Source organism: Oncorhynchus mykiss, chromosome 12, assembly GCF_057628025.1.
Source record: "Oncorhynchus mykiss isolate SJ-2025 chromosome 12, ASM5762802v1, whole genome shotgun sequence".
Taxonomy (NCBI): Eukaryota; Metazoa; Chordata; class Actinopteri; order Salmoniformes; family Salmonidae; genus Oncorhynchus; species Oncorhynchus mykiss.
The window spans coordinates 68,598,617-68,621,539 of NC_143033.1; the positions used below are offsets into that span (position 1 = coordinate 68,598,617).

Below are 22,923 nucleotides of genomic sequence, written 5' to 3' on the forward strand. Positions count from 1 at the left end.
GTGTGACCCAAGTTAAACAATTCAAAGGCAATGCTACCAAATACTAACTGAGTGTATGTAAACTTCTGACCCACAGGGAATGTGATGAAAGAAATAAAAGCTGAAATAAATCACTTTCTACTATTATTCTGACATTTCACATTCACACAATAAAAAGTGGTGATCCTAACTGACCTTAGACAGGGAATTTTTACTAGGATTAAATGTCAGGAATTGTGAAAAACTGTGTTTACATGTATTTGGCTAAGGTGTATGTAAACCTCTGAGTTCAACTGTATACTGTATAAATACTGTCAATAGAATTCTGTGGCATTAAGCCTTATATTTGTCAGTGCTCTCATGACAACTGGCAGATACATGTCACTGTATGTACACTACATTCATTGTTATCATCACCATATGAATAAGAAGATCAGAGATTCTTACAGACTAGCTTTGATCCCTTCCGCATGACAAGCAACACATGGAACTGACAAACTTCCATACCTCTATGAATTTTAGAGTGGTTACATTTCTCCAGGCCCATCCCTCAGCATTTTACCAAAACAGAGGCTTCATAACCCTTTTGTTATTGTTTCAACTGCGGATTCTAGCTTTAAGCCTTGTCCAAGCCAGAGCAACTCATACATGCACCTTTACAAAGATACAATACTTTGGTTTTGAAAGGAAAGGCCTTTGGCTTGTGATCCCTCCACGTGATTGCAATTCAAATGCTTTACACAGAAACAGCCCCGCCAGCAAAGTCCAGAGGGTTTAATGTGGATGAGATAATCTCTGACTAAGGAGAAGAGTGAAAACTGAGTAAACATACCTATCTCACAGCAGCCCAGTGGAGAGAGCCACGGGTCAAGCCCGATGACGAGTGAGAGCTTTACAAGTTGCGTGGGTGTGTTTTTGTTCGAACGAACACTTCACACAGTCGTTACTTATAAGTTTGCTTAAGACATTTTATCCTCATTTGACTTATTACAAACTCTTCAGCCCAGGCGAGGGCTGTGGGCTTACTTATGTCATCTGCTTCCATTGCGATCTCTCCATTGGTCACTGGGATTCTATAGAGCGAAAGATTGTCTTTCGCTGAACACAGTACAGCTTCTTAGAAGAGGTCTGGGTTCAATAACACAGAGCACTATTAACTGAAAGCAGACATGTAGAAAGGGAAAATAGATTACACTAAGAGTGTGTACCCCTGAAAGTGATGCTATCTTCAACCTCTAGCGAGACGATTTCCAAGTCAAACTTAATGTTGGCTACTGTGTTTGTGGCTATGTTGTTCTGCCAGACTAAAGTGTACATGCATGTGTAGACGGGTGTGTCCCTTATGGATCACTTCAAGTGACATTCTATGAAGTTTCACATATGGATTTTCACATGATCCGTCTTTCACATGGGGATAACAATTTGTGATGACCTGCAAACAAAAACAAGTCCTTATGAAACACACATTTGTACATATTTGACACACGACTCCATTGGGTATGTTTATTCATACATCAATTATTATTCAGCATGTGCTTATTTGGGATTTAAACTCACAACCTCTTGGTTCATTGTATTCCCATCTTCTTGTCATGCCTGTAACGGTTTTCGTCCTCTTCTGAGGAGGAGTAGGAAGGATCGGACCAATACGCAGCGTGGTAAGTGTTCGTCATATTTTTTATCAAAACTGAACACTACACAAACTGAAAACGAAACAGTTCTGTGTGGAAAACACAGACGCAGAAAACAATCACCCACAACCAAAATGGGGGAAAACAGGCTACCTACGTATGATTCTCAATCAGAGACAACGATCGACAGCTGCCTCTGATTGAGAACCATACCAGGCCAAACACAGAAATACAACATAGAAAAAGAACAGACTACCCACCCCAACTCACACCCTGACCAAACTAACACAATGACATAATAAAGGAACTAAGGTCAGAAAGTGAAAATGCCACCATGTCTGTGTCAATAACTGTTTTCAACTTCAAAGGAAATCTCAGGTTTCTAAAAATACAATCAAGAAAAAATATTATATTTGTCATATGCCCCACCAACATTAGATAACTATAAGGAAAACCCTCAAATTGCTTAAATAATTCAATTAAATCAATGACAAGACAAAAGTCGGATTAATTGATAGCGGATTAATTGATAGGATTAACTAAAATAGCAATGCAGATGGCACTCTTTTTCTAAGTGCAGAGCTGTATTATAGGTAATGAATCTGTAGAGGACTTCTGAACTCTAACTCTCACATATGGAATTGCATTTTCACATGTGAAAAACTTTCACATCAAAATTGCCACTAATTGCCACTATCATATGGGCTCCCGAGTGGCGCAGCGGTCTAAGGCATTGCATCTCAGTGCTAGAGACAAAGACAGAGAGAGAGAGAGAGAGAGGAGGGAGAAAGAAAGCACACAAACAATGAGGCTTTGTTGGATCTTTATGCCCACGAGGCATAGCAGGTTAACGCTTGATCTGATTTAATCTAAGCCATACTCTCACCAAGCTGAGCCAGCACACCCTCACCCCAATACATCTGCTGTCTGCCAGGGCTGTTAGACATTGATGCCAGGGAACACAGTAAAATTATTGGTAATGAAAGCAAGACACACTGTTGCAGAGTTCAGAGAGCTGACTTTAAAGTAATTTAAAATCAAACGACCTAAAATGAAGCACATGGGTATGACATGTACTAGCTCATGGGGACGAATGAGAACCTCAAAAATTTTCCTTTGAATGTTCTATTTTTGATTTAAAACACATGAAGGGAACACATGATAGACAATAGCATGACGTGTAGGGGTTGAAGTAAATCCTCAAAAATATTTATTCAGATGCTGGAAAGGATCTGCATCGCAAACATGATGAGTTAGCCTTTATATGAAATCCATTTAAAGTGCCATCGTTTTTAGATTAACCTGAACCGCTTTGTCAGTTATGGAGAAATGCCTTCAAATAATTGTAGAAAAAGGAAATTGTCTTGATGCGTTGTGTTCAGTCATGGTAGCTATTGATGGTAGGTGAGGTCGTAATAAAATAGAATAGAAAGAAATGTGATTGTCCATCCAGGATGGACATTTTTCTTTGGCATCACCTTCCACATAACATAACATACATAACATACATTCTCACATCATGCACTTTTAAACCAGTCAGTCCATCATGTTGCATACACTAAAAACATAGAAGACATTAATACATTCACTCAAGAATGTGGGAATGGTCCGTGGACACTTTTGTGTGTTTCATTTGGTGATCTCATGAAGGACAGGAAACACACATAACTATATCTCTTATAGTGTACATTTCCCAGCTGTCAGGTTTACTTCTGAATGTTGTGTAAGATGGATGAATAAGTATAATACTACTTTTGAAAAGATAATGTGATTTAGTCTTCTAAATGAGAGTTGGTTGTTTTATGGTAACTTATGCACAATCAGTAACCACGCCCAGGTGGGCACAAACATGATGAGACAGCCCTTTGCCCCCGTGACGCAATTCACACCAGACCACGCAAACCACGGTGTAAGCTAAGGTTGCAAATGTTTGAATTTCTAAGACCAAAACATGTCGGGTGACGCTGGTGTGTGAAGTGGTTTAACTACAACTCTACCAAAAGACAAGACCAGAGAACGTGGAGATCATTCCCATGTTGAAATGGCGAAGAAGTCTACAAACTAACAAATAAATATTCAGACTGCAGCTGTTTAAATTCTTAAGTTTGGTAAACGCACCCAATTCTAAGAAGATTTCCGAATGGTACTCTGAAGTATTCATTATAACAACTACGACAGAATGTGACTTCTGGGAAACCCAACCAGAGACTTTTCTGTCGAGTCTCTTCAGCAGATGGACCAGCACCGACAGAGAGAGACAGCAATAAATACACTCGTAAATAGGTAAATTGCAATAAGGGGTCGTTCATGTAAAGTATTAGCAATTTCTATGAGTGTAGTTATCAGCTATCAGTTTCCCGCTATTGAGCGGTTCCCACCCCTTTCCTTTGTCTACCAAGCCATCATATCGGTTTCGTCTGCTAGGGACTTTTTCCTTTGTATTATGTAATACCCCATGTGTAGCTAATTGTGTGTATGTTTTCATGTATTTCTGTGATTTGATTAGTTAGTTAGTCAATAAATAATTAAGACAGATGTCTCTGCCACTGCTTGATGGAGACTTCAAGTATTGTATGACCTGTATAGTCAAGAGGATGGGCAGATATACAGCCCCCTACTAACCTCCCTAGCTACCTATCTGGGCACAGGTCACACAGGTCAGAAAATTTGAGAGGCGGGTTTATGCTACCCCATAGACTCTCAAGCTCCGGTCACGGGGGATGGGCAGTGGAGTGTGCAGCTCAGGGTTGTGAGGTGTTGATAACAGTTACCGGCAGGGAATTCGTAACACTAATCAATAATATGAGTCTTTGTAGCTAGCTAATACATTTGTTTTTCTAATCAACTCACTTTCAGTTATGTAAACGCAATGCCTCCTTTACACCTGGTTAATCTTGTTTCATGGTATTATTAATATTAATTCAAACTAACTACACAGCTAACAAAAGGACGTCCTGAAGGAAAATGGTAAACGACCAACAGGAAACGTTGTAACGTCCCTAGGATGTCCCTATCAGCTGAGGAGCTAGCTGGGAAATTCCAACCATTTTGTAAATACCAAAACTACAAGACAACTAGCCAAAAATTCAGCCAATGGAAAATGTTGCATGAACAACAACATGAACAAAGTTCATCACACCAGCAAACATTAAAAAGCTAAGTGACCAACTTGTGAAACACAATCTCAAGCATGGGGAGTCCATTCCTAGATAAATGTCTAGAGCTTCTGGTTGTAACGACTCTCGTGGGTTGAAGAAGGAGACCAAGGTGCAGCATGGTAAACGTTCATGATTTTTTAATAAACCTGAACACCGCAACAAAATAACAAAGCAGAAAAAACGAAAGACCACAGTTCTAGCAGGCAAGAAAACAGCTAAACAGAAAATAACTCCCCACAAAACCCAAACGGAAAATCACAACTTATATATGATCCTGTCACGTTCGTCGTAGTGAGAAGACCAAGGCACAGTGTGAATTGAATACATGTTATATCTTAATGAAGACGGACACTAAACAAATTACAAAACAACAAAACGAACGTGAAGCTATACTACAAATGTGCTGACACAGGCAACTAGACATAGAATGCCCACTCATATCACACCCTGACCAAACAAAACATAGAAACAAACAACTCAAATAATGGCCAGAGTGGGACAGGATCCCCCCCCCCCCCCCCCCCCCCCCCTAAGGTGCGGACTCCGGCCGCAAAACCTAAACCTATAGGGGAGGGTCTGGGTGGGCATCTGGCCACGGTGGCGGCTCTGGCGTGGGACGTGGATCCCACGTCCCCAATAGTAATTTTCCTCTTCAAGGGCCTCTTTAGAGAGGCGATCCTCGCCTCCGACCTTGGGTCTAAGACCCTAATTAAAGGCACCACTGGACTGAGGAGCGCCTCTGGACTGAGGGGCAGCTCCGGACTGAGGGGCAGCTCCGGACTGGCTGATGGCTATGGCAGCTCCTGGCTGGCTGACGGCTCTGGCAGCTCCTGGCTGGCTGACGGTTCTGGCAGGTCCTGGCTGGCTGGCGGCTCTGGCAGCTCCTGGCTGGCTGACGGCTCTGGCAGCTCCTGGCTGGCTGACGGCTCTGGCAGGCCCTGGCTGACTGACGGCTCAGGACAGACTGGCGGCTCTGACGGCTCAGGACAGACGGGAGACTCTGGTGGATCAGGACAGACGGGAGACTCTGGCGGCTCAGGACAGACGGGAGACTCTGGCGGCTCAAGACAGACGGGAGACTCTGGCGGCTCAGGACAGACGGGAGACTCTGGTGGCTCAGGACAGACGGGAGACTCTGGCGGCTCTGGACAGACGGGAGACTCTGGCGGCTCAGGACAGACGGGAGACTCTGGCAGCTCAGGACAGACGGGAGACTCTGGCAGCGCTGGACAGACGGGAGACTATGGCGGCTCAGGACAGACGGGAGACTCTGGCGGCTCAGGACAGACGGGAGACTCTGGCAGCGCTGGACAGGCGGGAGCACCTGTAGGGATGAGACGGAGAGACAGCAGAATAAAATAATGGTCAGAGTGTGACAGATCCCCAATCAGAGACAACGATAGACAGCTGCCTCTGATTGGGAGCCACACATAGCAAAAACAACAAAGAAATAGAAAACATATAAACCTTGAATGCCCACCCTAATCACACCCTGACCTAACCAAAATAATAGAAAAATGAAAGGCTCTCTAAGGCCAGGGCGTGACACTGGTTTTGGATACACGCAATTGTGCAAGCAAAGATGTTATTGCCACTGTCTGCACCATTGAGAAACTAGGCACTTCTTAAAAATCTTAAATATCTCCAGGAAGTCATTGTGTATAGAAACACATCCATCCATCAGAGCATTAACCAGTTATGCATTAGGGGGCGCTCTTTTAATTTTTGGATAAAAAAACGTTCCCGTTTTAAACAAGATATTTTGTCACGAAAAGATGCTCGACTATGCATATAATTGACAGCTTTGAAAAGAAAACACTCTGACGTTTCCAAAACTGCAAAGATATTGTCTGTGAGTGCCACAGAACTAATGCTACAGGCGAAACCAAGATGACATTTCATACAGGAAGTGAGCCAGATTTTGAATGCGCTGTGTATGCGCAAGGAATGAGCCTACACTTTGTCGTTTCCCCAATGTGTCTGCAGCATTGTGACGTATTTGTAGGCATATCATTGGAAAATTGACCATAAGAGACTACATTTACCAGGTGTCCGCTCGGTGTCCTCCGTCGAAACTATTGCGTAATCTCCAGGTGCGTGCATTTTTTCTATTTGGTTCAGAGGAGAAACCAAACTGCCACGAGTGATTTATCATCGAATAGATATGTGAAAAACACCTTCAGGATTGATTCTAAACAACGTTTGTCATGTTTCTGTCGATATTATGGAGTTAATTTGGAAAAAAGTTTGGCGTTGTAATGACTGCATTTTCTGTTTTTTTTCTTAGCCAAACGTGATGAACAAAACGGAGCGATTTCTCCTACATAAATAATATTTTTGGAAATACTGAACATTTGCTATCTAACTGAGAGTCTCCTCATTGAAAACATCCGAAGTTCTTCAAAGGTAAATTATTTTATTTGAATGCTTTTCTTGTTTTTGTGAAAATGTTGCCTGCTGAATGCTAGGCTTAATGCTATGCTAGCTATCAATACTCTTACACAAATGCTTGTGTAGCTATGGTTGAAAAGCATTTTTTGAAAATCTGAGATGACAGTGTTGTTAACAAAAGGCTAAGCTTGTGAGCCAATATATTTATTTCATTTCATTTGCGACTTTCATGAATAGTTAAAGTTGCGTTATGCTAATGAGCTTGAGGCTATAATTACGCTCCCGGATACGGGATTGCTCGTCGCAACAGTTTAAGAGGAATAATGTACCACTGCTTGAAAATGCCAAAGTAAAGCCAGTCACAAAAGAGGGAAAGCAACTAATTGCATTCAAAAGTGATTTTACACTTTTTAGCCGACTTTACAACGCAAACAAGTTCTGAGATGAAAACCTAGATTTATTTTACTCTCGCGAGGATAACCCATGTCCTCCAGCCCATTCAAATAACGAAATGCAAACCCAAAAATCTGATCTGCTAGGCCTGATCACTGTAGATTCCTACCCACCTGTGCTCTCTTCCTTTGATGCCAAAATCATTGATGGAGCTCTCATTGTCCATTCCTTGCCTACCCACCAAGTTTCCACATTTGGCAAATATGGCAGTAGTGTCGAGCATAAGTTGAAAAACTGCAATTGAATTGATAACGTGTGACACATACAAATGAAATACTCAATGAGAGAGAATCAATGAAAGTCTGAAGACAACCAAGCTTCCATGTAAGTTCTCTGACCAGAAATCATAACGACAAACAAATGTTTACACAGAAGGTGTGTGCCAATGGATTTGAAGATGGAAAAGAGAGCTCAAAGAACTGGCTGACATCAATTCCTGAATGTGACCACAAAGATGCAGACACAGGAGTATGCCTTCATCTTAAAAATACCCTTCAAAAGGGTGCACAAACCATTATCATTCGATCAGTTGATACAGATATCATTGTCCTCCTTGCTGGGCTGTTCTTCCATCTTACCAAGGATTATCCTACCATAAAGCCGTGGGTTGCATTTGGTTTGGTTAAAACCTACCAGCATATTTGCATCAACACCATCTACAAGAAGCTTGGAATGCACAAGTTTGGCTTTGTGAGGCTTCCACGCATTCACAGGTTGTGATAGAACCTCCGAATTTAATGGAAAGGGCAAAAATACAGCTTGAAGTGCATTTAAGTCATTTCCAGAGGTGACTGATGCCTTTGTTTCCATGGCAGCTGAACCATTTTGACCCCTTGATCTGGATTCATCCACTTTTACATTACTTGAGAGATACAGCTGTGCCATCTATGACTAGACAATCATCCTAGATTGTTTCAATGATCTGAGGAAGGCTCTCTTCTCAAAGATGTCATTCTCAATGGAGAACATCCCCCAACACAGGCCGCACCATTCAGACCGAGCAGTGTGCCAAACCAGCATTTGGTCAACAAGTCTGAAAACCATTTTTTTATTTTTTTTATTTCACCTTTATTTAACCAGGTAAGCTAGTTGAGAACAAGTTCTCATTTACAACTGCGACCTGGCCAAGATAAAGCAAAGCAGTGCGACAGAAACAACAACACAGAGTTATACATGGAATAAACAAGCGTACAGTCAATAACACAATAGAAAAAAAAGAAAGTACAGTGTGTGCAAATGGCATGAGGAGATAAGGCAATAAATAGGCCATAGTAGCAAAGTAATTACAATTTAGCAGATGGTGTGTAAGTAGTGATACTGGTGTGCAAAAGAGCAGCAAAGTAAATAAAAACAATATGGGGATGAGGTAGGTAGATTGGTTGGGCTATTTACCTGCTCAGATAGCTGATGTTTAAAGTTAGTGAGGGAAATGTAAGTCTCCAGCTTCAGCGATTTTTGCAATTCATTCCAGTCACTGGCAGCAGAGAACTGGAAGGAAAGGCGGCCAAAGCAGGTGTTGGCTTTGGGGATGACCAGTGAGATATACCTGCTGGACCAATCGGAACCTTCACCATAAGTTTTGGGATGGGCCAGAGACTGACAAAGCTTGCAGAGAACTCCTGCAAAAGTGAGCCCCTTTGTTCTCGGAAGTGTCAAACTCGGGATGATGGAAAGTCATTAAACATAACTATGGATGTATTACCATCTCCATCGGTGGCCATTTTTAAATACACTTCCTGTTTAATTCAAAACTGAGCACCACTAATAGGATATGTTTCTATAATCTGAGGAATGTTTGTACCAAATTCCATGCTTTTATCTGTTGCATAACAGTTTTTCTGGTCAAATACCAGCTATTGTGGCAGCCATTTTGAATTTTCACAATAACTTTGAAATGGCACCTCTTATGAGATGTTTTCATACTGTATCACCTGAGGAATGTTTGTTCCAAATGTCATGCTTGTATCCACTTCATAATATTTTTCTTCTGCTAAGGACTGCTATGACAGTATGAAGTCTGACAGTACTGTATTTATTGTCTCCTCCTTGTCTCCTCCTTTATTGTCTTTTCTGCTGTCCTCCTTGCTGTGCCAAAATAGCAAGGACATTGCCTTAAGGCATTACACTTCCTGGGTCCTGGGCAACCAGAGAGGAAGTGCAATTGTGCCACTTCCTGTAATCCTCATTACCCCTCCCCATTGGATCAATGAACATGGCTGTGTGCCATTGGGAGGGTGCATTACTATCAGTCATTTCCAACTTTATTAGTGCCTGTTTACTTCAGCGGACTCGCCCAGTAAACTAAGTATTGCTCCAGGGGACACACTGCTTCCTCCATATTAATATACTGTCACTTCTATTATCCATCACATCAACAAGTGGGTGCCTATGGATTTGACTAATGCCCCCCTAAAATGTGTGCCTTCCGTTTGTAAGCCTTCCAAACAGTGTGTCCCACTTGAAGAATGAGGACAGTTCACTTACCTTGACATCCCCACTTTTCTTTCTACACAATCTCCATCCAGGGATAGATCAAGGTCCTGTTATTAATAGTAGCCCCTCTGCTATCAGCATCTATATTCATGGTCCTCCGACACCATCTATATTTATGCTAGAGTCAGACAGGCCCATCCCAACAGGTAAGGGATAGAGGGGTCACCCCTCTAGGACACCTCAACCTGCCTTACTCAGGAGATCGGTGACAGTGATGTTGGCTGAGCTCATTTGTGAACCTCGACACATACACACAGACACACTCACACTCGCATACAGACACCCACACACACAGTCCTCTTCCCCTCACCATTAGGGCAGCTAGAGCCCCTTTGTAGTGCCAACTTCCATTGCATCCTCACCGACCTAAAACATGTCCACCTGAGAAGTATAGAATCCAGCCGCACCTGCATTTAATTCAAAACACATCCTAACCTCCTGTGACTGGTTTGGCAATAATATGCCCCGTCTATCCCCATACCGCCATCACTCAAAACACAAATATTGCCACCCCTCTGGTGTTCTTTTCTATCCGCCAACTGGTTGATGGGTTTGTAACCCCTGGGGTTGGTGCTTAGGATAGGATGGAAATGCATTGGGCACCGACACTCACACATTGACACAACTATACGGCTCCCAGCAGGAGGTTGTTATTTACAGTTGTCTACTTCCTCGATGGACAATGGTGGCTGACATGGCACACAGAGATGAGAGGCTATTATGCTCCATCGGATAGGGATTGTCCACGTATGGGTGTGTGTGTGTGTGTGTGTGTGTGTGTGTGTGTGTGTCACAGAGAGGATGTGAAAAAGGAGAGAGAGATAGAGAACTTGACCGAAAGGCAGATGTTATCTTTTCACATAACAGTGAACCCCACACACACACTCGCAATGCTTCAGTTAATTTATATTAAACTGTGGCCTCTCCTGGGCCCAGAAGATTCCTCCCTCATGTCACTTCCATTATTCGACAGTACTAAGAGAAGAGAAAATCTGTTTAATCTCGCCAGCAAGTGACACACTGATAATGTCCAGCGATCAACTCCTTCAAGGCTGCTGGCTCTCTCTGGAATGAAATAAATGTAACGGAGTCAAACATAAAAACTATTTTTTAAATGTACCCTTATTATACCAGGTAAGTTGACTGAGAACACATGCTCATTTACACCAACATTTACACCTGGGGAACATGTGTTTCCATATCTTTGATATTTCCATTTATTCCATTCCATCCATTACACTCTAAGGAAAAAAGGGTTCTTAAAGGGTTCTTTGGCTGTCCCCATAGGAGAACCCTTTCTGATTCCAGGTAGTACCCTTTTTGGTTCCAGGTAGAAGAACCCTCTGTGTAAAGGGTTCTACCTGGAACCAAAAGGGTTCTACCTTGGACCAAAAAGGGTTCTTCAAAGAGTTTTCCTATGGGGACAGCCAAATAACCCTTTTAGGTTCTAGATACAGCACCTATTTTGTGTACAATGAGCTTGACAATGAGCTTGACCTCCTATAGCTCCTCCCACCAGCCTGCTTCCTGCTTCTAGCTGGGAGATCTCCAAGGACTTTTCTCTAACAGAGATTGGCTACTATGAAAACACTCCATTTCATTTCAATAAGCACATTTCATTAACACAGTCACCTGGAGTTATTTTCCTTTTTTCTATGTTTTTTTTCTACATTATTTATTCAGTTCATCTGCTGTTTCTCCTGTTATTCTCTACTATATGTTAATGAGTTTCAGAAACTTCTCAAACTAGTCAGACAGTTATCACACCATTATCAGACCACAAACATCATTAATTTACTCCCACACAGTTATTTCCACGTGACTATTGTCCTCCACTGTACAGTGCGCTAATGAGTCTCTTGCATGCCTCTTACCAGCAAACTATTTCCAAGTCAGTTTACAGTGTTTAATGAGGATAGACTCACTTCTACACTGCAAACGTGGGTTCTCACATGAACAGCTAGGTAAACATGCACTTGGTATAAATTGATCATTTGTAACATAAGGAAATACACATATCCAGGACAACGTTTGTCAACAAAATATGAGACATCATTCAATGCATAACCTCTCTCACCATGGCACTGGGTGTTAGTACATACAAATATGCATTAATTATAGATGTTGTTATAGATGTGGATATTACGTTTTAGATTCAGATATGAATGATGCCTCCTCTGTCTACATATACGGAACAGCTTCTGCAGTCAAAGCTGTATGTAAGCAGACAGCAGGATCCTGCCAAGGCGAAATGACTCATCATCAGGCCGGGTAGGAAGACAATACCATAAAAAATGTGACTGACTTCCTTATTTAGATTGGTTACTTGGCAGAGTGGAGGAGCTCGAATGACAAACAACAACGACCTCCAAAGTTTTTAGCCAGCATCTAAAATGCTGAAATTAGATACCAAGAAGATGGCAGAGTAAAGCGTCTTAATGTAGATGTTATACTGTGAACCATGGACAAGACACAGGAGACTGGAATCAATTTAACAGTTGCCAGTGATATGTAACTCCTCCTCCTTTTTAATAGATACTCAAACAAAATGGCAAGAAAGTGAGCACTCATGCAAAATGGAGGGCTGCCAAAGCTAAACAAGTGGAGTCAGGTGTTTCAAGGATTACCTGTATGATTACCTTGATTTATGGTCCTAAAAAACAAGGTCATAACTGAGTTTCTTGTTTCAAATGGAGGTGCTGTGAAGATGGCGACGGTCTTTAATATTTATGGCCCTCTGAACTACATGTTAGCTGTTAAAATGAAGTTGACTTGTCAGGGTAAAATCAACATCTTGATTAGTGATTCTACAGTGCCATATTGTCACATGAAGACTGTGGTATCTATAACATAAGCTGTTGTAAGTTTCAGTTTGGTAGACAGCTAGCTAAGTGCTACTTCGCCCACAAATTTAACATTTTTAATGAGATAGATGAAAGTGCATGCACTTTTTAATATCACTTTAAAGCAGGTGTTAATTATACATTCAATCCCACACTTGCAATTAGCGTCAGAGCCTGATCCATACTTTGACAAACGTGTGACATTAATGACCTAACCGGTGTAACCAACCAAACAAGCAGGCTCTAATGAATGCTGAGTTTTGACAACATTACATAACTTAACAGCACAGTAAGAAGTTAGAGGTTGGCTATTAAACATGTGGTTGTCAAAACACTTAGCGGGGAAAGCTTTCAAAGATTAGATTTTTGACATATAGTTCTGTTATGTCAAATAATGCATGGCACTCTGGGTATAAACAGCATACACATTATTCATATTTTAAAATATTCACTCACAAGATGAATCCAGAGTCTGTAAGTAAGCTTTGTTGATATTCTATTAGGGGTGGTATGAACAATAGATTTGAAAAAGGTCCCAATGTCAGTCACAAGAGGACTGTTAAAATTCCAAACTGAACCACAGGAGTTATGACTATACTGACAATACAAACAGGGAGGAACTATAGTAGAATAATATTGTTATGGTTCTGTTATCCCTAAGTCCTGACAATACTTTGCTAACATATTTAGAAAATATTTTATGGTGAAGCATTCAGTCCAAATGTTTTTGGACTGAACTCTATAGAAAGCCTCATTCTATTGCTGTTTGTAAGTCATTGAAATACAGTGTTCACTAAATCACTATGTGGTAGAAGATGGTTAGTTGATTTCAGGGTTGAAATGGGATTTGTCCTGTTATTTTCTCCAGTTTTTTTCAAACACAATTAAATTGCTTTGGCGAATGAGTGGTTTGTGACGTGAGATACGGTAGTTCCTGGGAAGCTGTAAGCTATACGTCACCTCGTTGACCCTCTGGAGAACCTTAAATGGCCCCACAAACCGGGGGCTCAGCTTCTCGCAGGGCAGGCGGGGTGGGCGGTTCCTGATAGAAAGCCAGACATGATGACCATGATGGAACACGGGCGTCTCACTGCGGCGGCAATCCGCCTGCTTCTTCTGGTAATGGGACAGCGCGCTTGCGCCTCACATGAGCTTCACTCCAAACCTCATTGGTGCACCAGAACCATTCGTCCACCGCAGGGGCTTCGGTCGGGCTCGGAGTCCACGGAGCCAGTGCCGGCTGATAACCCAGGAAGGGAGTAACCCGGTGGAGGAGTGACGTAATGAATGGTTGTATTCCGCCCAGGGAAGGAATCGGGCCCACTCCCCCTGCCGGTCCTGGCAGTGACTCCTCAGGAACCTCCCCAGCTCCTGTTTCATCCTCTCTAGTTGCCCATTGGACTGAGGCCGGTACCCGGAAGTGAGGCTGACCATAACCCCCAGTTTCTCCATGAACGCCCTCCACACTGTGACGTGAATTGGGGCCCACGGTCGGAGACGATGTCCTCCGGAAGGCCATAGTGCCGGAATACCTGCTGGAACAGTGCCCCAGTGACCTGGAGAGCTGTGGGGAGACCAGAGAGAGGGAAAAACAGCCATAGTTTTGAAAATCTGTCCACAACCACCAGAATGGGGGTGAATCCGTCAGAAGAGGGAAGATTGGTAACAAAGTCAATGGACAGATGAGACCAGGGACACTGAGGCATGGGAAGGGGAAGGAGCTTCCCTGCTGGAGCATGCTGGGGGGGACTTAGTTTGAGCACATACAGAACAGGACTTGATATAACGAATAACATCATGCACCTAGGTGGGCAGCCAATACTTCTCGGAGAGAGATTGAATAGTATGGGTGATTCCAGAATGTCCATTGGTGACTAGTTTGTGCCCAGGTCAATAGTCACTCCCTTATCCCCGTGGGAACTTAGATGTGCTCAGGAGGACAGGTAGTGGTTGCTGGTTTCCGTTCCAGAGCCGTTTCTGGTTTCCGTTTCGAATGTCCACATCTACGTCCCAGATTACAGGGGATACTACATGAGATGGAACAGAAAAGCAGGTCCTCTGGCATTCGGGTGACCAATCCGTGATTTTTATCCTCGACCATGAGATGGTGGGGTTATGGCGTAGGAGCTATGGGAGGCTGAGGATGATCTGGTGCACTAGTCATGAGGAATGGAATATTCTCCTGATGAATGGGCTCCATGGTGAGGGTGAGTGGTGTGGTGATGTGCGTGATGGTTCCGGATCCTGGTGGTCGATTATCAAGGGCTTGGACTGGAAACAGAGAGGAGAGTGGGTATGAGGTTATATTAAGAGAGGAGACAAGGATCTGGTCAATAAAGTTCCCTGCGGCACCGGAATCCACTAGCGCTGTAGAAACAGTACCCGAGGGACAGCCAGCTTATGTGAATGACACGAAAAAAGGTCTGGCAGAACATTTTGAAGATGGGATACTCACACCTTCAGCAGGGGGTGGAATATCATGTGACTATCCCTCTGCTCTCATGGATCCCGAGTTGGGACGTACCAGACATTGCTGAAGCTGTTGCCCTCCTTGACCACGATAGGGATAGAGCCCCAGCTGTATCCGTCTACGTCGTTCAGCCACGGTGAGGTGTGTGACCCTCTCCTCCATTGGCTCAGTCTCTGATACAGAGTGGTTGCTGAGGGAGGGAGAGAAGCAGCTTACTCAGTGCGATGAGTGTGTCCAAGGAGAGGTTGTCATCTCGACATACCAGTTCCGTCTGGAACTCTTCACGCAGTCCTCTTCTGAATAGTGTACAGAGCGTCAGCTCATTCCATCCGCTGGATGCTGCTACAGTCCATAAAGTGAGTGAGTACTCAGCATCGGTCTGGTCATCCTGCCGTAGGTGGAATAAGCGCCCACCCCCCTTCGGTGGATGATCAAAGATAACATGAACCCCTTATACGAATTCAGCTCCTCCTCTCTCCCAGGTGGCTGTAGCCCACTCCATTGCCTGCCCAATCAGCAGAGAAATAACTGTGGCAACCTTGGACCTCTCAGTGGTGGGAACTCCCATCTGGAGCGCAAAATAGTGGGAGCACTGGCGTAGAAAGCTGTGGCAATTAGATGGGGTTCCATCATATTTACTCAGGAGGGACAGACATGCGTCGCTGACCTGGTGGACTGCTGAGTGGACTGGTGTGCTGGCTCACTAGGTTGACTGGTGGAAGAGTATCCTTCACTAGATGAAGGCAACGCCTCTTAATCATGTTCGAGAGATTGAAGACTACAAAGAACCTCTTCCATAGCACCCCCAGTTGCGCCAGCTGGTCGTGGTGTTGATAAAGTAGGTATCCCTGTTCATCAACCATCTGGGATATGTTCTGATTACAGTGGTTGCTCAACTAAAAGTTGTGGTGGTTAATTTCTGTATTACCAATTGAGGAGAGAGACAAACTTCACACACGGGTCAGAGTTATACTTAAACTACATCTTTAATAATAAGAGCTTTGCAATAGCAATGACTTTCAATGATGCACCATTTCTAATGAAGTGACAACACAAAAGTACAAAGATCTTTTATAGCCAAGATACACCCCTCTCAACCTACATGATGAACAACAGATACATATACTGGTCACAAGATTAAGATTTGTATGAAAGGTATCTATAATACATAGCAGACAGCACCTGCTGTGTCAACAGTTTTCATTGTATAGACCAGTGTCTGGTCCTCCTACTCCAAACTGGAACCGTCTCACCCTGGTATGGTATAGCACAAAAATATCGTAAATCTCTTCTGTCAGTGTTATCTCATAGTCTCCCGATTCTCCCGAGTCTCCCGCCTGTCCGGCGCTGCCGGAGTCTTCCACCTGTACGGCGCTGCCGGAATCTCCCGTCCATTCGGGACCCGTGGCGAGGGTCCCCAGTCCGAGGGTCGCCACTCATAAGAGGCCACGGGGGCGGTTGAGGAGGCGGACAAAAACTATGGTGAAGTGGGGTCCACGTCCCGCACCAGAGCCGCCACCGCGGACAGACGCCCACCCAGACCCTCCCCTATAGGTTCAGGTTTTGCGGCCGGAGTCCGCACCTTTGGGGGGGTACTGTCACGTTCTGACCTTAGTTCCTTTGTTTTGTCTTTATTTTAGTATGGTCAGGGCTTGAGTTGGGGTGGGCAGTCTGTTTTTCTATGTTGGTTTTTGTGTTCGGCCTAGTATGGTTCTCAATCAGAGGCAGGTGTCGTTAGTTGTCTCTGATTGAGAATCATACTTAGGTAGCCTTTTTCCACCTGGGTTTTGTGGGTGTTTATTTTCTGTTTGTGTTTTGTTGCACCGTTCAGGACTGTTCGTTTGTCGTGTATTGTTTATGTTTAAGTATTCATTCTTTGTTAAATTACAATGAATACTTACCACGCTGCACCTTGGTCCTCTCTTTCTCCCGACGGCAGCCGTTACAGGCGCAGCAGCACCTCTTCAACCTCAGGAGGCTGAAGAAATTAGTCTTGTCACCAAAAACACTCAAACTTTTCCAGATGCACAATCGAGAGCATCCTGTCGGGCTGTATCATCACCTGGTACGGCAACTGTTCCGCCCACAACCGTAAGGCTCTCCTAAGGGTAGTGAGGTCTGCACAATGCATCACCGGGGGCAAACTACCTGCCCTCCAGAACACCTACAGCACCCGATGTCACAGGAAGGCCTAAAAGATCCTCAAGGACAACAACCACCGAGCCACTGCCTGTTCACCCCACTATCATCCAGAAGGCGCGGTCAGTACAGGTGCATCAAAGTGGGGACCGAGAGACTGAAAAACCGCTGCTATCTCACTAACATTGAGTGGCTGCTGCCATCATACTGACTCATCTCTTGCCACTTTAATAATAAAAATTGGATGAAATAAATGTATCACTAGCCACTTTAAACAATGCCACTTTATATAATGTTTACATACCCTACATTACTCATGTCAAATGTATATACTGTACTTTATACCATCTACTGCATCTTGCCTATGCTGTTCGGCCATCGCTCATCCATATATTTTTATGTAAATATTCTTATTCATTCCTTTACACTATGTGTATAAGGTAGTTGTTGTGAAATTGTTAGATTACTTGTTAGATATTACTGCATGGTCGGAACTAGAAGCATAAACATTTCGCTACACTCGCATTAATATCTGCTAACCATGTGTATGTGACAAAGAAAATTTGATTTAATGTGGTCACAAAAACACCTCTCAGTATTTTGATACTTGTGCAAGGCAATTGATCAGCATTAAAAAAGTTTAGATGGGGCCTCTCGAGTGGCACAGCGATCTAAGGTCTTTTGGTTTTTCTCCCTCTAAAAACAGAAATAAATCCTTCTAAATAACAAACTGGCCTTATTTACAAAAATAGTAAAACTGTCTCACCCCATGTTCAAGAATTGCCTTTTTCCCAGATTACAGACACTCCCTTTCGGATATGAAATCAAAATCTCCAAAATATCATTATTTTTTAAACAAAGCGATTATTATTATTATTATTATTATTATTATTAACCCTTTATTATAATTATATAAAAGTATGTTCTCATAGATACTGTAGGTGTGAAAATCCCCCAATTTGCAATGTATTCAATGTTTAATAATAATAACCATTTTGTTTAAAAAATATTTTAAATATTTTGTTTTCAAATAACCGAAAGTGACTGACTTAATCTGAATAAAGGTCAAAATAATATTTATAAAGGCCAAAATATGAATTTATGTTTTTGAGTTAGAGAAACAAAAACCCATGTGCCTATTGTTTTTGGACAAGAACATCCCTGCCGGCCAAACCCTCCCCTAACCCGGACGACGCTGAGCCGATTGTGCACCGCCCTATGGGACTCCCAATCACGGTCGGATATGATAAAGCCTGGATTCAAACCAGGGACTGTAGTGATGCTTCTTGCACTGAGATGCAGTGCCTTAGTCCACTGCGCCAGTCAGGAGCCATGACCATCCTGGAAACATTGCTTGCAGAATTCACAGCCTGCTACGCTTATGAAAAACAGGGTTAATAATAATATTTTTCCCCCCTTCCACTTGTTAAAGGTTGTTGTATTATTTGTTCTGTCTTTTATGCTGGATTAAACTGAAATTGCAACTACAAAATATAATTTTATTGAATATCTAAAACATATAATATACAGTCTCCCATTCAGAGAGACACACAGAAGCAACAAGGTTCAATGCCCTGCTCAAGCGCAAGTTGAGAGATCTCCCACCAGGTCAAAAAATGTGCACCCAAACCCTCCAAGATGCCCCCACTGTTCCCCAATAGCTGTCCCTCAACCATTCGAGACCCCTCCCACAGTCCACCCCCCAAGAATAAAAATACAATTATTTCCCTTCCCCACCCCCAAAGAACCCCTGCAATTCACTAACAACCAAGAGAATGAACTAAAGAGAAAAAAGACAGAAGAAACAGCAAATGAAAAAAAGTATATATATATATATATATATATATATATATATATACACACTGCTCAAAAAAATAAAGGGAACAATAAAATAACACATCCTAGATCTGAATGAATGAAATATTCTTATTAAATACTTTATTCTTTACATAGTTGAATGTGCTGACAACAAAATCACACAAAAATTATCAATGGAATTCAAATTTATCAACCCATGGAGGTCTGGATTTGGAGTCACACTCAAAATTAAAGTGGAAAACCACACTACAGGCTGATCCAACTTTGATGTAATGTCCTTAAAACAAGTCAAAATAAGGCTCAGTAGTGTGTGTGGCCTCCACGTGCCTGTATGACCTCCCTACAACGCCTGGGCATGCTCCTGATGAGGTGGCGGATGGTCTCCTGAGGGATCTCCTCCCAGACCTGGACTAAAGAATCCGCCAACTCCTGGACAGTCTGTGGTGCAACGTGGCGTTGGTGGATGGAGCGAGACATGATGTCCCAGATGTGCTCAATTGGATTCAGGTCTGGGGAACGGGCGGGCCAATCCATAGCATCAATGCCTTCCTCTTGCAGGAACTGCTGACACACTCCAGCCACATGAGGTCTAGCATTGTCTTGCATTAGGAGGAACCCAGGGCCAACTGCACCAGCATATGGTCTCACAAGGGGTCTGAGGATCTCATCTCGGTACCTAATGGCAGTCAGGCTACCTCTGGCGAGCACATGGAGGGCTGTGCGGCCCCCCAAAGAAATGCCACCCCACACCATGACTGACCCACCGCCAAACCGGTCATGCTGGAGGATGTTGCAGGCAGCAGAACGTTCTCCACAGCGTCTCCAGACTCTGTCACATGTGCTCAGTGTGAACCTGCTTTCATCTGCGAAGTGCACAGGGCGCCAGTGGCGAATTTGCCAATCTTGGTGTTCTCTGGCAAATGCCAAACGTCCTGCACGGTGTTGGGCTGTAAGCACAACCCCCACCTGGGGACGTCGGGCCCTCATACCACCCTCATGGAGTCTGTTTCTGACCGTTTGAGCAGACACATGCACATTTGTGGCCTGCTGGAGGTCATTTTGCAGGGCTCTGGCAGTGCTCTGCCTGCTCCTCCTTGCACAAAGGCGGAGGTAGCGGTCCTGCTGCTGGGTTGTTTCTCTCCTACGGCCTCCTCCACGTCTCCTGATGTACTGGCCTGTCTCCTGGTAGCGCCTCCATGCTCTGGACACTACGCTGACAGACACAGCAAATCTTCTTGCCACAGCTCGCATTGATGTGCCATCCTGGATGAGCTGCACTACCTGAGCCACTTGTGTGGGTTGTAGACTCCGTCACATGCTACCACTAGAGTGAAAGCACCGCCAGCATTCAAAAGTGACCAAAACATCAGCCAGGAAGCATAGGAACTGAGAAGTCGTCTGTGGTTACCACCTGCAGAACCACTCGTTTATTGGGGGTGTCTTGCTAATTGCCTATAATTTCCACCTGTTGTCTATTCCATTTGCACAACAGCATGTGAAGTTTATTGTCAATCAGTGTTGCTTCCTAAGTGGACAGTTTGATTTCACAGAAGTGTGATTGACTTGGAGTTACATTGTGTTGTTTAAGTGTTCCCTTTATTTTTTTGAGCAGTGTATATACAGTGGGGAGAACAAGTATTTGATACACTGCCGATTTTGCAGGTTTTCCAACTTACAAAGCATGTAGAGGTCTGTAATTTTTATCATAGGTACACTTCAACTCTGAGAGACGGAATCTAAAACAAAAATCCAGAAAATCACATTGTATTATTAAGTAATTAATTTGCATTTTATTGCATGACATATGTAATTATTTGATCACCTACCAACCAGTAAGAATTCCGGCTCTCACAGACCTGCTAGTTTTTCTTTAAGCCCTCCTGTTCTCCACTCATTACCTATATATACTGCACCTGTTTGAACTCATTACCTGAATAAAAGACACCTGTCCACACACTCAGTCAAACTGACTCCAACCCCCCCACAATGGCCAAGACAAGAGAGCTGTGTAAAGACATCAGGGATAAATTGTAGACCTGCACAAGGCTGGGATGTGCTACAGGACAATAGGCAAGCAGCTTGGTGAGAAGGCAACAACTGTTGGCGCAATTATTCGAAAATGGAAGAAGTTCAAAATGACGGTCAATCACCCTCGGTCATGGGCTCCATGCAAGATCGCACCTCGTGGGGCATCAATTATCATGAGGAAGGTGAGGGATCAGCCAGAACTACATGGCAGGACCTGGTCAATGACCTGAAGAGAGCTGGGACCAGTCTCAAAGAAAACCTTTAATAACACACTACGCTGTCATGGATTAAAATCCTGCAGCGCACGCAAGGTCCCCCTGCTCAAGCCAGCACATGTCCATGCCCATCTGAAGTTTGCCAATGACCATCTGAATGATCCAGAGGAGGAATGGGAGAAGATCATGTGGTCTGATGAGACAAAAATAGAGCTTTTCGGTCTAAACTCCACTCGCCGTGTTTTGAGGAAGAAGAAGGATGAGTACAACCCCAAGAACACCATCCCAACCGTGAAGCATGGAGGTGGAAACATGCTTTCATGGAAAGGGGTCAGGACGACTGCACCATATTGAGGGGAGGATGGAGGGGTCATGTATCACTTCCCTCAGTAGGAGCATTGAAGATGGGTCGTGGCTGGGTCTTCCAGCATGACAATGACCCGAAACACACAGGCAGGGCAACTAAGGAGTGGCTCCGTAAGAAGCATCCCAAGGTCCTGGAGTTGCCTAGCCAGTCTCCAGACCTGAACCCAATAGAAAATCTTTGGAGGGAGCTGAAAGTCCGTATTGCTCAGCGACAGCCCCGAAACCTGAAGGATCTGGAGAAGGTCTGTATGGAGGAGTGGGCCAAAATCCCTGCTACAGTGTGTGCAAACCTGGTAAAGAACTACAGGAAACGTATGATCTCTGTAATTGCAAACAAAGGTTTCTGTACCAAATATTAACTTCTGCTTTTCTGATGAATCAAATACTTATGTCATGCAATAAAATGCAAATTAATTACTTAAAAATCATACAATGTGATTTTCTGTAGTTTTGTTTTTGTATATGTTTGTGTGCATGTCTGGCACTATTACATGTATGTGTTTGTTCTTGTATGCATTTATTTGAATGAGAGTGAGTATATGCATGTGTACAAACACCTCCACGACATCAGCCTCAGGGAAACTCGCCTTAGTTGTAAAAACACTGTCCCTCAGTGTCATTCAAACATACTTTATATTACGTTTTATTTAGACTTAAAAAAAAAAACTTTCATCTTAGAATGATGGTGTCCCGCACAACAACTCCACTCCCACTTGTCTCCAATTCCACATCCCAACCCTCAGCTTCCCTCAGCCCATCCCATCTATTTCTGCTGGCCTCCCTCTTTGGGGTTTTACGTAACACATATCTTTCAACTATGCTGTGATGTTTAACATACAATTTCAATCTAATCAATCTACAGATTGCGAGTTGAAGATAAATACTTTGACTAAGATTATTAGTATATTAGTAATTGACTGACCTGGTATCTCCAAATCT

At 43.4% G+C, this 22,923-nt stretch overlaps 1 pseudogene; it reads right to left on the reverse strand.

Annotated features, from left to right (window-relative positions):
* Positions 1 to 5,245: 5,245 nt before the first annotated feature.
* LOC149979345 (uncharacterized) lies at positions 5,246 to 14,400 on the reverse strand (annotated as a pseudogene).
* Positions 14,401 to 22,923: the final 8,523 nt, after the last annotated feature.